At 42.4% G+C, this 18,947-nt stretch overlaps 1 long non-coding RNA gene across 1 annotated transcript in view; it reads right to left on the bottom strand.

The window, feature by feature from the left end:
• Positions 1 to 3,017: 3,017 nt before the first annotated feature.
• LOC146571484 (uncharacterized) overlaps positions 3,018 to 18,947 on the bottom strand; it is a 39,669-nt gene continuing 23,739 nt past the window's right edge. Inside the window, exons 2-3 of the long non-coding RNA XR_014893132.1 lie at positions 3,440 to 3,558; positions 3,018 to 3,365 (exon numbers count right to left, since the gene is read on the bottom strand). This is a non-coding gene — a long non-coding RNA (uncharacterized LOC146571484). The remainder of the gene's footprint in view (positions 3,366 to 3,439; positions 3,559 to 18,947) is intronic.

Below are 18,947 nucleotides of genomic sequence, written 5' to 3'. Positions count from 1 at the left end.
AAGGAGGTTATGATACGGAGCGTGTTTGAATGTTATTTGGGTCACTGAAAATGTGTCTGCATTATGTGTGCCCTTTCTTTGGGGTGTGGTATGTAACATAAGAAAGACCGCGGGTACCAATTAGTGTAGAATTTCCTCACATACTTGAGTCATACCTTGATTCTGGTTTAATCTTGTTAAGAAAAATAGTGAGAAACAGAAATGGAAATAAAATGGGTGAGTATAAAAGGCGCCACACAGCAAGAAGGTCCTGAGTTCAATTCCACCATCAGGCCGGGGTCTTTCTGTGTGGAGTTTGCATGTTCTCCCCGTGTTTGCGTGGGTTCTCTCCGGGTACTCCGGCTTCCTCCCACCGTCCAAAGACATGCAGCTTGTGGGGATAGGTTAATTGGATAATCCAAATTGTCACTAGGTATGAATGTGAGTGCGAATGGTTGTCTGTCCCTGTGTGTTGGCCCTGCGACAGACTGGCGACCTGTCCAGGGTGTACCCTGCCTCTCGCCCTATGACAGCTGGGATAGGCTCCAGCGCCCCCCGCGACCCTGAAAAGGAGAAGCGGAAGTGAATGGATGGATGGATGGATGGAGTATAAAAGGCTTATCACAGCAGACACAAGAGCAGAAGGTGAGAGGAGTTATAAAAACAACCAACGTCTGAGAAGCCCTGGACAGGAGATCCTATGAAATGGCAGCACTGGAGATCATGACAAGACACACGTTCAGGAAAGTTTATTATACTGCATTTAATCCCAGTCATTTTCAGAGAGAGATTAAAGGTTGAAGACTGATTTATAACAAGTCCCCACACAAACATAGATAAAGCACTAAAAGTGCCTCACTGACGAGCAAGAAGTGCAATAAATAACTGAGAAGTGATACATGCTGTATGGGCGTCGCACATATGACGAGTTAGGAGTGAGAACGTGTTGATCTGCAGGGAAGCAGGAGACTGCTGTTATAGAGTGGATTGAAGATTTTTATTCTTTATTTCTATTTTTCAAGACTTTGTGAATTGTCTTTTTTTAAATAACTTGGCTTACCCTTTTTGGTTTTGTTAATATTGGCAATAGTGTGAAGTACTATTGTTGGGTTCGATAATATTTATTATATAGGTCATCCAGTTAAGGTAAATGTCATGTTTTGAATTGTTAGAATCTGATGAGCATTATTTTATTTTATTTTTTGTTGTTTTGTTTTTCTGTTTTCCCCCTGAGAGATTACCACCTTAACGTGGTCAGGCGGTGTGATGGCTGCAGTTACAGCCACACAGTGGTAATATCAGTGTAGAGGCTTACACACAACACTGCATCCACATTGGTCTTTCCTTAAATATAAGGTTTAATTTACAGGATAATAAATAACTGGTTTTGGTCTCAGTTAGGTTTTTGTGTGTTTTACCCCTTTTTGTGATTTTTGTGGGCTGATCAGCCACTATTTAAGTTTCCCCCTTTGTCTTCTTTAGTGAGGTCAGTTTGTTTGAGGTATCAGTATTGGTTGTTGTTAACTTTGAGTAGAGTTCTGTGATTTTGACCTCTTTTATGGGCACATATGATTTTTTTTTTTGTATAATTTAACCAACTATGTTGTTGGGTTAAATTTAAAAAAATTGGGGGGGACTGTACTGCGGTGGCCCTGAGAGGCCGAACGGACTGCAACTTAAGAAAACACCAGCAATAAGAAAAACCCTGCAAAAGCACACAAAACACAGCGGAAATAGGAAAAACAAAACAGAAATAGGAAAAAATAGATTTCCAAAAGCACAAGGAAAGTGTTTCTGGGGAGACAATAACCCGACAGACCAGTTGCAGGAACCAAAATATGGTAAGAATTGCGCTGGGAGACACTTAAAAGAAGTGGAGGATCACACATGATGGGAGGAAAAGGACCAACGTTACTGACACGCAGTAGTGATATATTAACACACTGAGAGTAAAAGACAGAAGTGCTCAGTGCATGATGGGAAGTTAATGAGCAGTTGTGGCCTATAACAGCATAACTAAAGGATGGGACAGGGTCAGCTGATCCAGCTGTAGCTGTAAGACTGATCAAAAAGGAAAGTTATGAGTTTAATGTTAAAAGACGAGAGCGTTTCTGGTTAAACAGGACAGGGACAGGAAAGCTGAAGGCTCAGCCTCCCATTAGACTCATTAGACCTCACCAGAGTGAACAACTTTCTCTGCAGCAACGCAACTCATAACTTTTATTCACACCCTGTCCTGATACTTCATCTGCTATTTCATCTGCTATAAACAATAACCATACACTATTATTGCAATCTATACTACAGCTCAAACGTCTGTAGAGAATTAGAAATGTCTTATTTACTGTCAACAGTGAAAATCTTTTGATGTTTTACTAAATTAATCAGAAGCGTAAAGAAATATAAATAATTAATGGTAACATTTAGCATAAATCACAAATGAGATTTAGTGGAATATCTACTTAGTGTTGTTGAGACAACGTCGGTCTCTCCGATTCTTTTTGTCTTGGTAGAGATCACGCAGAGATGTTTCCAAATTTCACACAATCCTTTCATTACCCATTTTCCTTACAGATGCATCTGGAGATCAGCACACTGCATCCTGTGCAGTCCTACTCTAAAGGCTGATCTGAAGGGTTTCACACAACAATTACAGTTATAGTCTCTGGTCTCCAATTTCTACAGTAAATCCCCCACAATGGAAAAACACTGGTAAAGTGGCCTGGGGTGCTGACACCCTGACCCCCATCTCCTTTTAAGGTAATGTACATTGGCAATTGTCTGCCCCTCACCCTCAGTAAATCTTGCTACTGTCCTGTGTTTGGGGGTTAACTGCCGCACTTCCCTGCACCTCAGTTCTTTGTTCCCATCCCAGGACTATTTTCTATTTTGTAATCTTAAATCCTATCAACAACAAAATCATACTACGACACACACTAATAAACTACATTCACTATGACCTCAATACCTAATACACAGTCCATTATTTCTACAGTGTACTGTTATGAAAACAACAGAATTCAATTCAATTCAATTCAGTTTTATTTATATAGCGCCAAATCACAACAAAAGTCACCTCAAGGCGCTTCATAGATACAGAGAAAAACCCAACAATCATATGACCCCCTATGAGCAAGCACTTTGGCAACAGTGGGAAGGAAAAACTCCCTTTTAACAGGAAGAAACCTCCGGCAGAACCAGGCTCAGGGAGGGGCGGCCATCTGCTGCGACCGGTTGGGGTGAGAGAAGGAAGACAGGATAAAAGACATGCTGTGGAAGAGAGACAGAGGTTAATAACAGGTATGATTCAATGGTAGTGAAGGTTGTCTGGAGGCACACTCAGACACTGTCACAGAAGGTCGTGGAGATCCGTAACGCTGAAACGTCTGCACAGAAACAGAGAGTGAGCAAAGGCAAGAACTGATGGAAAATGTGACATGACTGTGGCATGATACGTTACCTTGGTACTGCAATGATCTGGTTGTTTAGAAGCCAGCATGAAGACCTCGCGAGGAACAGGCGAGTAATCAGCTGATTCTTCACAAGTGACTGAGGGACGGGAAGGTGGAGGAGCATCCCCTAAAAAAGACAAGCACACGGACAACAACACAGGCATACACCGAAAGAGGAGAGAGAGAAAGAAGCAGGCCAGCAAAAGAGGGCAAGGGAACCGTGACATCTACAGAGGCCCATTTTTATTTGGTACATCGTGTCACCAGATGTCAGTTTGTGATGTTACATCCAAACTTGTCAGTCAAGAAACCTTTTTCCAAAGATATCAGCACAAACCAAAATCATTGTGTGGATTAAAAACAGTAAAATATCGAGGTTTCTGATGGATCATCCCATTTTCTGTTTGTAATCTGATTGAATCAAGTGTGTTCCATGTGGCCATAAAGGAGTGAGTGTTACTAAAATTTGGTCCATGTATAAATATGCAGACATTTCCTAATGCATCATGAGTGATTTAACCAATAAAAGATTCATTAAACACACATCTGTGAAAACATTACTGGTAAACTTTGCGTAATATTATGTTAAAGCAAATATAATTTTACAATTAAGACAAGAATGTTTTAATCTGACCACAAACTTTTGAGCAGTAGTGTGTGTTGTATGCATGTGTCTGTCTGTATCTGACCAGGATTTTGTCATCAGTGTCAACAAAACGCTCATTTTTTTAGCTGTGTCCATCATCAAAATTGAGGTGGAGTGTTTTAACTCTGATGGCAATCTCTCCCTAACAAGTCCACTTTATTGCGTGCTCATTTTCTCCTATTAGTGGCTCATACGTATATAATTAGGAAACATGCATTAAGTCAGCGGTCTTCAACCTTTTTTGCGCCACGGACCCGTTTATGCCCGACAATATTTTCAAGGACCGGCCTTTAAGGTTTCGCAGATAAATACAACAAAATAAAACTAGTACCGGTACCGAAAAAAAGAAGATTTATTCATATAACACTTGAAAAGGCCCAGGGACACCGAGTTAACGATAAAAACGATAACAAAATAACCCTGAAAACCGATAAAAACCCTGAAAACCATACATTTCACACCTGAGCCTCAACTCTCGTGGCCCGGTACCAAACGACTCACGGACCGGTACCGGACCGAGGCCCGGGGGATGGGGACCGCTGCATTAAGTGCACTAATTTCTCACACTTATCAGTGGCTCATGGTTGCTTAAGGCCTATGTCTGTACTTGACCACAGAGGCAGAGCATCATTCAACCTGCCAGCTGCCTATCTTGGGAGCTTTTCAAGGATGACAGACTCCACTTTCTCTGCAGCAAGACAGCTCATAACTTTTTTACAGTGTCTCCCTGTCCTCATACTTCTATATATTCTTCTGTAATAGATAACTATACACTATCATTGCAATCTACACTACAGCTCAAAAGTTTGAAGTCAATTTTCACCTGGTTTATAACCATGTGATCGGTCCACACAGCAGTGATTGTTTCTAAGATTTGGCGCACGTATAAGTGTGTAGACATTTCCTAATGCATCATGGGTGATTCAACATAAATGATTCATTAAACACACATCTGTGAAAACATTTCTGATCATTTTCATGTAATATTATGTTAAAGTAAATGTAAATTATTAATTAAAAGACAACTGTTTGAATCTGACCACAAACTTTTGAGCAGTAGTGTGTGTTGTATGCATGTGTCTGTCTGTATCTGACCAGGATTTTGTCATCAGTGTCAACAACGTTTCCCAACCAGAAGCCGTGGGTGGATAAAACCATCCGCGACGCTCTGAGATCCCGCACCGCTGCCTACAACACGGGACTCATGACGGGGGACATGGACCCGTACAAAGCCGCGTCATATAACGTGCGGAGGGCGGTGAAAGAGGCGAAGCAGCGCTACGGGAGGAAACTAGAGTCACAACTCCAACAGAGTGACTCTAGGAGCCTGTGGCGGGGACTAAGGACAATAACGGACTATAAAGCACCAACAACCGGTATGACGAACGCGGCCGTGACTCTGGCAGACGAGCTGAACACTTTCTATGCTCGCTTCGAGGCTGCAGCTAAGGTCTCCAACAATGCTAGTGCTAGCGGCGCTAACGGCTGCAGACAGGAAGATACTGCCAGCACCGGAAACGTGCTCGTCATCTCCGAGCATGAAGTAAGGAGAGCCTTCAAAAGAGTGAACACCAGGAAAGCAGCAGGACCAGACGGCATCCCAGGTCGTATCCTAAGAGACTGCGCATACCAGCTAGCTCCTGTGTTCACTGAGATATTCAACATCTCTTTATCTCAGTCGGTGATCCCCACATGCTTCAAAGAGTCCATCATTGTTCCTGTCCCGAAGAAACCCCACCCTGCTTCTCTCAATGACTATCGCCCTGTAGCCCTCACCTCAGTAGTGATGAAGTGCTTTGAACGCCTGGTCAGAGACTTCATCATTTCTTCACTACCAGACACACTGGACCCACTACAGTTCGCTTACCGTCCAAATCGTTCCACAGACGATGCCATCTCTCATCTCCTCCACACATCACTCACTCACTTGGACACTAGAAGGGGGAATTATGTTAAAATGCTCTTCATAGACTACAGCTCTGCATTTAACACCATAATTCCCTCCACACTCACCACCAAGCTGGAGCATCTGGGACTCAGCTCATCTATGTGTCAGTGGATCTCCAACTTCCTAACTGGCAGACCACAGGCAGTAAGGATGGGCGGACATGTCTCAGCCTCCACCACTCTCAGCACTGGAGCCCCCCAGGGGTGTGTTCTGAGCCCCCTGCTGTACTCTTTGTACACATATGACTGTGTGGCCACTACCAGCTCCACCACCATCATCAAGTTTGCTGACGACACCGTCGTGGTGGGCCTGATCTCTGATAACAACGAGACGGCCTACCTGAAGGAGATTAGGAATCTGGAGAACTGGTGCCAGAGGAACAACCTCCTTCTAAACGTCAGTAAGACAAAGGAGCTGATAGTGGACTTCAGCACTAAGCAGGAGAGGAACTACCAGACCCCCGTCATCAACGAGTGCCCAGTGGAGAGAGTGGACAGCTTCAAATACCTCGGAGTTCACATCACGCAGGACCTGTCATGGTCCTGTCACATCAACACCGTGGTGAAAAAGGCCCGACAGCGTCTCTACCACCTCAGACGCTTGAGAGACTTCCAACTGCCCTCCAAGGTGCTCAGGAACTTTTACTCCTGCACCATAGAGAGCATCCTGGCGGGAAACATCTTAACCTGGTTCGGGAACAGCACCATGCAGGACAGACGAGCTCTACAGAGGGTTGTGCGGTCAGCTGAGCGCACCATCCGCTCCGAGCTCCCTGACCTGCACTCAATCTACAGCAGGCGGTGCTGGACCAAGGCCAGGAAGATCGTGAAGGACCTCAGCCATCCCAACAACAGACTGTTCTCTCTGTTGAGGTCAGGAAAGCGATTCCGCTCCCTGAAGACCAACACAGAGAGACTGAGGAGGAGCTTCTTCCCGCAGGCGATACGGTCTCTCAATCACACCACCACACAGTACTGACCCACACATATGGTTCTTACACACACACTGGACTTTCTGGACTTTGGTTTTGCACAACACTGGTCACTATATTCTTCATTTCCGGTTAATACTTGTACAGCTGCTGTTATTGTGTATATATTTATTTATATTTAGATTTCTTCATACATTCTTATATAGTTCTATATTGTGTATTGTGTATTTTGTTGTACAGTTATTTTATTTTCAACTTTAATTTATATATTTATCTTTATCTTATTCTTCCCAGTTAAATTTACCCTTCATTCTAATTTGTGTTGTACAGTTATTTCATTTTTAACCTTAATTTATATTTTATTCCTTCCTAGTTAAATTTACCCTTTTTAATTTTTCATATTTATTTCCTATCTTATTCATAGCCTTTTCCTTTTTTGTTTTCTTTAGGTCACGAGCAGTTGTCCAAGCATTTCACTACATATCGTACTGTGTATGACTGTGTACGTGACAAATAAAATTTGAATTTGAATTTGAATTTGAACAAAACGCTCATTTTTTTAGCTGTGTCCATCATCAAAATTGAGGTGGAGTGTTTTAACTCTGATGGCAATCTCTCCCTAACAAGTCCACTTTATTGCGTGCTCATTTTCTCCTATTAGTGGCTCATACGTATATAATTAGGAAACATGCATTAAGTCAGCGGTCCTCAACCTTTTTTGCGCCACGGACCCGTTTATGCCCGACAATATTTTAAAGGACCGGCCTTTAAGGTGTCGCAGATAAATACAACAAAATAAAACTAGTACCGGTACCGAAAAAAGAAGATTTATTCATATAACACTTGAAAAGGCCCAGGGACACCGAGTTAACGATAAAAACGATAACAAAATAACGCTGAAAACCGATAAAAACCCTGAAAACCATACATTTCACACCTGAGCCTCAACTCTCGCGGCCCGGTACCAAACGACTCACGGACCGGTACCGGACCGAGGCCCGGGGGATGGGGACCGCTGCATTAAGTGCACTAATTTCTCACACTTATCAGTGGCTCATGGTTGCTTAAGGCCTATGTCTGTACTTGACCACAGAGGCAGAGCATCATTCAACCTGCCAGCTGCCTATCTTGGGAGCTTTTCAAGGATGACAGACTCCACTTTCTCTGCAGCAAGACAGCTCATAACTTTTTTACAGTGTCTCCCTGTCCTCATACTTCTATATATTCTTCTGTAATAGATAACTATACACTATCATTGCAATCTACACTACAGCTCAAAAGTTTGAAGTCAATTTTCACCTGGTTTATAACCATGTGATCAGTCCATACAGCAGTGATTGTTACTAAAAATGGGCCCATGTATAAGTGTGTAGACATTTCCTAATGCATCATGGGTGATTCAACATAAATGATTCATTAAACACACATCTGTGAAAACATTTCTGATCATTTTCATGTAATATTATGTTAAAGTAAATGTAAATTATTAATTAAAAGACAACTGTTTGAAACTGACCACAAACTTTTGAGCAGTAGTGTGTGTTGTATGCATGTGTCTGTCTGTATCTGACCAGGATTTTGTCATCAGTGTCAACAAAACGCTCATTTTTTTTAGCTGTGTCCATCATCAAAATTGAGGTGGAGTGTTTTAACTCTGATGGCAATCTCTCCCTAACAAGTCCACTTTATTGCGTGCTCATTTTCTCCTATTAGTGGCTCATACGTATATAATTAGGAAACATGCATTAAGTCAGCGGTCCTCAACCTTATTTGCGCCATGGACCGGTTTATGCCCGACAGTATTTTCAAGGACCGGCCTTTAAGGTGTCGCGGATAATTACAACAAAATAAAACTAGTACCAGTACCGAAAAAAGAAGATTTATTCATAACACACTTGAAAAGGCCCAGGGACACCGAGTTAACGATAAAAACGATAACAAAATAACCCTGAAAACCGATAAAAACCCTGAAAACCATACATTTCACACCTGAGCCTCAACTCTCGCGGCCCGGTACCAAACGACTCACGGACCGGTACCGGTCCGAGGCCCGGGGGATGGGGACCGCTGCATTAAGTGCACTAATTTCTCACACTTATCAGTGGCTCATGGTTGCTTAAGGCCTATGTCTGTACTTGACCACAGAGGCAGAGCATCATTCAACCTGCCAGCTGCCTATCTTGGGAGCTTTTCAAGGATGACAGACTCCACTTTCTCTGCAGCAAGACAGCTCATAACTTTTTTACAGTGTCTCCCTGTCCTCATACTTCTATATATTCTTCTGTAATAGATAACTATACACTATCATTGCAATCTACACTACAGCTCAAAAGTTTGAGGTCAATTTTCACCTGGTTTATAACCATGTGATTGGTCCACACAGCAGTGATTGTTTCTAAGATTTGGCGCACGTATAAGTGTGTAGACATTTCCTAATGCATCATGGGTGATTCAACATAAATGATTCATTAAACACACATCTGTGAAAACATTTCTGATCATTTTCATGTAATATTATGTTAAAGTAAATGTAAATTATTAATTAAAAGACAACTGTTTGAATCTGACCACAAACTTTTGAGCAGTAGTGTGTGTTGTATGCATGTGTCTGTCTGTATCTGACCAGGATTTTGTCATCAGTGTCAACAAAACGCTCATTCTTTTAGCTGTGTCCATCATCAAAATTGAGGTGGAGTGTTTTAACTCTGATGGCAATCTCTCCCTAACAAGTCCACTTTATTGCGTGCTCATTTTCTCCTATTAGTGGCTCATACGTATATAATTAGGAAATATGCATTAAGTCAGCGGTCCTCAACCTTTTTTGCGCCACGGACCGGTTTATGCCCGACAGTATTTTCAAGGACCGACCTTTAAGGTGTCGCGGATAATTACAACAAAATAAAACTAGTACCAGTACCGAAAAAAGAAGATTTATTCATATAACACTTGAAAAGACCCAGGGACACCGAGTTAACGATAAAAACGATAACAAAATAACCCTGAAAACCGATAAAAACCCTGAAAACCATACATTTCACACCTGAGCCTCAACACTCGCGGCCCGGTACCAAACGACTCACGGACCGGTACCGGTCCGAGGCCCGGGGGATGGGGACCGCTGCATTAAGTGCACTAATTTCTCACACTTATCAGTGGCTCATGGTTGCTTAAGGCCTATGTCTGTACTTGACCACAGAGGCAGAGCATCATTCAACCTGCCAGCTGCCTATCTTGGGAGCTTTTCAAGGATGACAGACTCCACTTTCTCTGCAGCAAGACAGCTCATAACTTTTTTACAGTGTCTCCCTGTCCTCATACTTCTATATATTCTTCTGTAATAAATAACTATACACTATCATTGCAATCTACACTACAGCTCAAAAGTTTGAAGTCAATTTTCACCTGGTTTATAACCATGTGATTGGTCCACACAGCAGTGATTGTTTCTAAGATTTGGCGCACGTATAAGTGTGTAGACATTTCCTAATGCATCATGGGTGATTCAACATAAATGATTCATTAAACACACATCTGTGAAAACATTTCTGATCATTTTCATGTAATATTATGTTAAAGTAAATGTAAATTATTAATTAAAAGACAACTGATTGAAACTGACCACAAACTTTTGAGCAGTAGTGTGTGTTGTATGCATGTGTCTGTCTGTATCTGACCAGGATTTTGTCATCAGTGTCAACAAAACGCTCATTTTTTTAGCTGTGTCCATCATCAAAATTGAGGTGGAGTGTTTTAACTCTGATGGCAATCTCTCCCTAACAAGTCCACTTTATTGCGTGCTCATTTTCTCCTATTAGTGGCTCATACGTATATAATTAGGAAACATGCATTAAGTCAGCGGTCCTCAACCTTATTTGCGCCATGGACCGGTTTATGCCCGACAATATTTTCAAGGACCGGCCTTTAAGGTGTCGCGGATAAATACAACAAAATAAAACTAGTACCGGTACCGAAAAAAGAAGATTTATTCATAACACACTTGAAAAGGCCCAGGGACACCGAGTTAACGATAAAAACGATAACAAAATAACGCTGAAAACCGATAAAAACCCTGAAAACCATACATTTCACACCTGAGCCTCAACTCTCGCGGCCCGGTACCAAACGACTCACGGACCGGTACCGGACCGAGGCCCGGGGGATGGGGACCGCTGCATTAAGTGCACTAATTTCTCACACTTATCAGTGGCTCATGGTTGCTTAAGGCCTATGTCTGTACTTGACCACAGAGGCAGAGCATCATTCAACCTGCCAGCTGCCTATCTTGGGAGCTTTTCAAGGATGACAGACTCCACTTTCTCTGCAGCAAGACAGCTCATAACTTTTTTACAGTGTCTCCCTGTCCTCATACTTCTATATATTCTTCTGTAATAAATAAATATACACTATCATTGCAATCTACACTACAGCTCAAAAGTTTGAGGTCAATTTTCACCTGGTTTATAACCATGTGATCGGTCCATACAGCAGTGATTGTTTCTAAGATTTGGCGCACGTATAAGTGTGTAGACATTTCCTAATGCATCATGGGTGATTCAACATAAATGATTCATTAAACACACATCTGTGAAAACATTTCTGATCATTTTCATGTAATATTATGTTAAAGTAAATGTAAATTATTAATTAAAAGACAACTGTTTGAATCTGACCACAAACTTTTGAGCAGTAGTGTGTGTTGTATGCATGTGTCTGTCTGTATCTGACCAGGATTTTGTCATCAGTGTCAACAAAACGCTCATTTTTTTAGCTGTGTCCATCATCAAAATTGAGGTGGAGTGTTTTAACTCTGATGGCAATCTCTCCCTAACAAGTCCACTTTATTGCGTGCTCATTTTCTCCTATTAGTGGCTCATACGTATATAATTAGGAAACATGCATTAAGTCAGCGGTCTTCAACCTTTTTTGCGCCACGGACCCGTTTATGCCCGACAATATTTTCAAGGACCGGCCTTTAAGGTTTCGCAGATAAATACAACAAAATAAAACTAGTACCGGTACCGAAAAAAAGAAGATTTATTCATATAACACTTGAAAAGGCCCAGGGACACCGAGTTAACGATAAAAACGATAACAAAATAACCCTGAAAACCGATAAAAACCCTGAAAACCATACATTTCACACCTGAGCCTCAACTCTCGTGGCCCGGTACCAAACGACTCACGGACCGGTACCGGACCGAGGCCCGGGGGATGGGGACCGCTGCATTAAGTGCACTAATTTCTCACACTTATCAGTGGCTCATGGTTGCTTAAGGCCTATGTCTGTACTTGACCACAGAGGCAGAGCATCATTCAACCTGCCAGCTGCCTATCTTGGGAGCTTTTCAAGGATGACAGACTCCACTTTCTCTGCAGCAAGACAGCTCATAACTTTTTTACAGTGTCTCCCTGTCCTCATACTTCTATATATTCTTCTGTAATAGATAACTATACACTATCATTGCAATCTACACTACAGCTCAAAAGTTTGAAGTCAATTTTCACCTGGTTTATAACCATGTGATCGGTCCACACAGCAGTGATTGTTTCTAAGATTTGGCGCACGTATAAGTGTGTAGACATTTCCTAATGCATCATGGGTGATTCAACATAAATGATTCATTAAACACACATCTGTGAAAACATTTCTGATCATTTTCATGTAATATTATGTTAAAGTAAATGTAAATTATTAATTAAAAGACAACTGTTTGAATCTGACCACAAACTTTTGAGCAGTAGTGTGTGTTGTATGCATGTGTCTGTCTGTATCTGACCAGGATTTTGTCATCAGTGTCAACAACGTTTCCCAACCAGAAGCCGTGGGTGGATAAAACCATCCGCGACGCTCTGAGATCCCGCACCGCTGCCTACAACACGGGACTCATGACGGGGGACATGGACCCGTACAAAGCCGCGTCATATAACGTGCGGAGGGCGGTGAAAGAGGCGAAGCAGCGCTACGGGAGGAAACTAGAGTCACAACTCCAACAGAGTGACTCTAGGAGCCTGTGGCGGGGACTAAGGACAATAACGGACTATAAAGCACCAACAACCGGTATGACGAACGCGGCCGTGACTCTGGCAGACGAGCTGAACACTTTCTATGCTCGCTTCGAGGCTGCAGCTAAGGTCTCCAACAATGCTAGTGCTAGCGGCGCTAACGGCTGCAGACAGGAAGATACTGCCAGCACCGGAAACGTGCTCGTCATCTCCGAGCATGAAGTAAGGAGAGCCTTCAAAAGAGTGAACACCAGGAAAGCAGCAGGACCAGACGGCATCCCAGGTCGTATCCTAAGAGACTGCGCATACCAGCTAGCTCCTGTGTTCACTGAGATATTCAACATCTCTTTATCTCAGTCGGTGATCCCCACATGCTTCAAAGAGTCCATCATTGTTCCTGTCCCGAAGAAACCCCACCCTGCTTCTCTCAATGACTATCGCCCTGTAGCCCTCACCTCAGTAGTGATGAAGTGCTTTGAACGCCTGGTCAGAGACTTCATCATTTCTTCACTACCAGACACACTGGACCCACTACAGTTCGCTTACCGTCCAAATCGTTCCACAGACGATGCCATCTCTCATCTCCTCCACACATCACTCACTCACTTGGACACTAGAAGGGGGAATTATGTTAAAATGCTCTTCATAGACTACAGCTCTGCATTTAACACCATAATTCCCTCCACACTCACCACCAAGCTGGAGCATCTGGGACTCAGCTCATCTATGTGTCAGTGGATCTCCAACTTCCTAACTGGCAGACCACAGGCAGTAAGGATGGGCGGACATGTCTCAGCCTCCACCACTCTCAGCACTGGAGCCCCCCAGGGGTGTGTTCTGAGCCCCCTGCTGTACTCTTTGTACACATATGACTGTGTGGCCACTACCAGCTCCACCACCATCATCAAGTTTGCTGACGACACCGTCGTGGTGGGCCTGATCTCTGATAACAACGAGACGGCCTACCTGAAGGAGATTAGGAATCTGGAGAACTGGTGCCAGAGGAACAACCTCCTTCTAAACGTCAGTAAGACAAAGGAGCTGATAGTGGACTTCAGCACTAAGCAGGAGAGGAACTACCAGACCCCCGTCATCAACGAGTGCCCAGTGGAGAGAGTGGACAGCTTCAAATACCTCGGAGTTCACATCACGCAGGACCTGTCATGGTCCTGTCACATCAACACCGTGGTGAAAAAGGCCCGACAGCGTCTCTACCACCTCAGACGCTTGAGAGACTTCCAACTGCCCTCCAAGGTGCTCAGGAACTTTTACTCGTGCACCATAGAGAGCATCCTGGCGGGAAACATCTTAACCTGGTTCGGGAACAGCACCATGCAGGACAGACGAGCTCTACAGAGGGTTGTGCGGTCAGCTGAGCGCACCATCCGCTCCGAGCTCCCTGACCTGCACTCAATCTACAGCAGGCGGTGCTGGACCAAGGCCAGGAAGATCGTGAAGGACCTCAGCCATCCCAACAACAGACTGTTCTCTCTGTTGAGGTCAGGAAAGCGATTCCGCTCCCTGAAGACCAACACAGAGAGACTGAGGAGGAGCTTCTTCCCGCAGGCGATACGGTCTCTCAATCACACCACCACACAGTACTGACCCACACATATGGTTCTTACACACACACTGGACTTTCTGGACTTTGGTTTTGCACAACACTGGTCACTATATTCTTCATTTCCGGTTAATACTTGTACAGCTGCTGTTATTGTGTATATATTTATTTATATTTAGATTTCTTCATACATTCTTATATAGTTCTATATTGTGTATTGTGTATTTTGTTGTACAGTTATTTTATTTTCAACTTTAATTTATATATTTATCTTTATCTTATTCTTCCCAGTTAAATTTACCCTTCATTCTAATTTGTGTTGTACAGTTATTTCATTTTTAACCTTAATTTATATTTTATTCCTTCCTAGTTAAATTTACCCTTTTTAATTTTTCATATTTATTTCCTATCTTATTCATAGCCTTTTCCTTTTTTGTTTTCTTTAGGTCACGAGCAGTTGTCCAAGCATTTCACTACATATCGTACTGTGTATGACTGTGTACGTGACAAATAAAATTTGAATTTGAATTTGAATTTGAACAAAACGCTCATTTTTTTAGCTGTGTCCATCATCAAAATTGAGGTGGAGTGTTTTAACTCTGATGGCAATCTCTCCCTAACAAGTCCACTTTATTGCGTGCTCATTTTCTCCTATTAGTGGCTCATACGTATATAATTAGGAAACATGCATTAAGTCAGCGGTCCTCAACCTTTTTTGCGCCACGGACCGGTTTATGCCCGACAATATTTTAAAGGACCGGCCTTTAAGGTGTCGCGGATAAATACAACAAAATAAAACTAGTACCAGTACCGAAAAAAGAAGATTTATTCATATAACACTTGAAAAGGCCCAGGGACACCGAGTTAACGATAAAAACGATAACAAAATAACGCTGAAAACCGATAAAAACCCTGAAAACCATACATTTCACAACTGAGCCTCAACTCTCGCGGCCCGGTACCAAACGACTCACGGACCGGTACCGGTCCGAGGCCCGGGGGATGGGGACCGCTGCATTAAGTGCACTAATTTCTCACACTTATCAGTGGCTCATGGTTGCTTAAGGCCTATGTCTGTACTTGACCACAGAGGCAGAGCATCATTCAACCTGCCAGCTGCCTATCTTGGGAGCTTTTCAAGGATGACAGACTCCACTTTCTCTGCAGCAAGACAGCTCATAACTTTTTTACAGTGTCTCCCTGTCCTCATACTTCTATATATTCTTCTGTAATAGATAACTATACACTATCATTGCAATCTACACTACAGCTCAAAAGTTTGAAGTCAATTTTCACCTGGTTTATAACCATGTGATCAGTCCATACAGCAGTGATTGTTACTAAAAATGGGCCCATGTATAAGTGTGTAGACATTTCCTAATGCATCATGGGTGATTCAACATAAATGATTCATTAAACACACATCTGTGAAAACATTTCTGATCATTTTCATGTAATATTATGTTAAAGTAAATGTAAATTATTAATTAAAAGACAACTGTTTGAAACTGACCACAAACTTTTGAGCAGTAGTGTGTGTTGTATGCATGTGTCTGTCTGTATCTGACCAGGATTTTGTCATCAGTGTCAACAAAACGCTCATTTTTTTTAGCTGTGTCCATCATCAAAATTGAGGTGGAGTGTTTTAACTCTGATGGCAATCTCTCCCTAACAAGTCCACTTTATTGCGTGCTCATTTTCTCCTATTAGTGGCTCATACGTATATAATTAGGAAACATGCATTAAGTCAGCGGTCCTCAACCTTATTTGCGCCATGGACCGGTTTATGCCCGACAGTATTTTCAAGGACCGGCCTTTAAGGTGTCGCGGATAATTACAACAAAATAAAACTAGTACCAGTACCGAAAAAAGAAGATTTATTCATAACACACTTGAAAAGGCCCAGGGACACCGAGTTAACGATAAAAACGATAACAAAATAACCCTGAAAACCGATAAAAACCCTGAAAACCATACATTTCACACCTGAGCCTCAACTCTCGCGGCCCGGTACCAAACGACTCACGGACCGGTACCGGTCCGAGGCCCGGGGGATGGGGACCGCTGCATTAAGTGCACTAATTTCTCACACTTATCAGTGGCTCATGGTTGCTTAAGGCCTATGTCTGTACTTGACCACAGAGGCAGAGCATCATTCAACCTGCCAGCTGCCTATCTTGGGAGCTTTTCAAGGATGACAGACTCCACTTTCTCTGCAGCAAGACAGCTCATAACTTTTTTACAGTGTCTCCCTGTCCTCATACTTCTATATATTCTTCTGTAATAGATAACTATACACTATCATTGCAATCTACACTACAGCTCAAAAGTTTGAGGTCAATTTTCACCTGGTTTATAACCATGTGATTGGTCCACACAGCAGTGATTGTTTCTAAGATTTGGCGCACGTATAAGTGTGTAGACATTTCCTAATGCATCATGGGTGATTCAACATAAATGATTCATTAAACACACATCTGTGAAAACATTTCTGATCATTTTCATGTAATATTATGTTAAAGTAAATGTAAATTATTAATTAAAAGACAACTGTTTGAATCTGACCACAAACTTTTGAGCAGAGTGTGTGTTGTATGCATGTGTCTGTCTGTATCTGACCAGGATTTTGTCATCAGTGTCAACAAAACGCTCATTTTTTTAGCTGTGTCCATCATCAAAATTGAGGTGGAGTGTTTTAACTCTGATGGCAATCTCTCCCTAACAAGTCCACTTTATTGCGTGCTCATTTTCTCCTATTAGTGGCTCATACGTATATAATTAGGAAATATGCATTAAGTCAGCGGTCCTCAACCTTTTTTGCGCCACGGACCGGTTTATGCCCGACAGTATTTTCAAGGACCGACCTTTAAGGTGTCGCGGATAATTACAACAAAATAAAACTAGTACCAGTACCGAAAAAAGAAGATTTATTCATATAACACTTGAAAAGACCCAGGGACACCGAGTTAACGATAAAAACGATAACAAAATAACCCTGAAAACCGATAAAAACCCTGAAAACCATACATTTCACACCTGAGCCTCAACACTCGCGGCCCGGTACCAAACGACTCACGGACCGGTACCGGTCCGAGGCCCGGGGGATGGGGACCGCTGCATTAAGTGCACTAATTTCTCACACTTATCAGTGGCTCATGGTTGCTTAAGGCCTATGTCTGTACTTGACCACAGAGGCAGAGCATCATTCAACCTGCCAGCTGCCTATCTTGGGAGCTTTTCAAGGATGACAGACTCCACTTTCTCTGCAGCAAGACAGCTCATAACTTTTTTACAGTGTCTCCCTGTCCTCATACTTCTATATATTCTTCTGTAATAGATAACTATACACTATCATTGCAATCTACACTACAGCTCAAAAGTTTGAAGTCAATTTTCACCTGGTTTATAACCATGTGATTGGTCCACACAGCAGTGATTGTTTCTAAGATTTGGCGCACGTATAAGTGTGTAGACATTTCCTAATGCATCATGGGTGATTTAACATAAATGATTCATTAAACACACATCTGTGAAAACATTTCTGATCATTTTCATGTAATATTATGTTAAAGTAAATGTAAATTATTAATTAAAAGACAACTGATTGAAACTGACCACAAACTTTTGAGCAGTAATGTGTGTTGTATGCATGTGTCTGTCTGTATCTGACCAGGATTTTGTCATCAGTGTCAACAAAACGCTCATTTTTTTAGCTGTGTCCATCATCAAAATTGAGGTGGAGTGTTTTAACTCTGATGGCAATCTCTCCCTAACAAGTCCACTTTATTGCGTGCTCATTTTCTCCTATTAGTGGCTCATACGTATATAATTAGGAAACATGCATTAAGTCAGCGGTCCTCAACCTTATTTGCGCCATGGACCGGTTTATGCCCGACAATATTTTCAAGGACCGGCCTTTAAGGTGTCGCGGATAAATACAACAAAATAAAACTAGTACCGGTACCGAAAAAAGAAGATTTATTCATAACACACTTGAAAAGGCCCAGGGACACCGAGTTAACGATAAAAACGATAACAAAATAACGCTGAAAACCGATAAAAACCCTGAAAACCATACATTTCACACCTGAGCCTCAACTCTCGCGGCCCGGTACCAAACGACTCACGGACCGGTACCGGTCCGAGGCCCGGGGGATGGGGACCGCTGCATTAAGTGCACTAATTTCTCACACTTATCAGTGGCTCATGGTTGCTTAAGGCCTATGTCTGTACTTGACCACAGAGGCAGAGCATCATTCAACCTGCCAGCTGCCTATCTTGGGAGCTTTTCAAGGATGACAGACTCCACTTTCTCTGCAGCAAGACAGCTCATAACTTTTTTACAGTGTCTCCCTGTCCTCATACTTCTATATATTCTTCTGTAATAAATAAATATACACTATCATTGCAATCTACACTACAGCTCA

This window comes from Mchenga conophoros, linkage group LG7, assembly GCF_057382185.1.
Source record: "Mchenga conophoros isolate Kocher_MC1m ecotype Shallow Benthic linkage group LG7, M_conophoros_male_GT1.1, whole genome shotgun sequence".
Classification (NCBI taxonomy): Eukaryota; Metazoa; Chordata; class Actinopteri; order Cichliformes; family Cichlidae; genus Mchenga; species Mchenga conophoros.
Note: the sequence above shows the minus strand (reverse complement) of the source record. Positions and strands in the feature narration are given on the sequence as shown.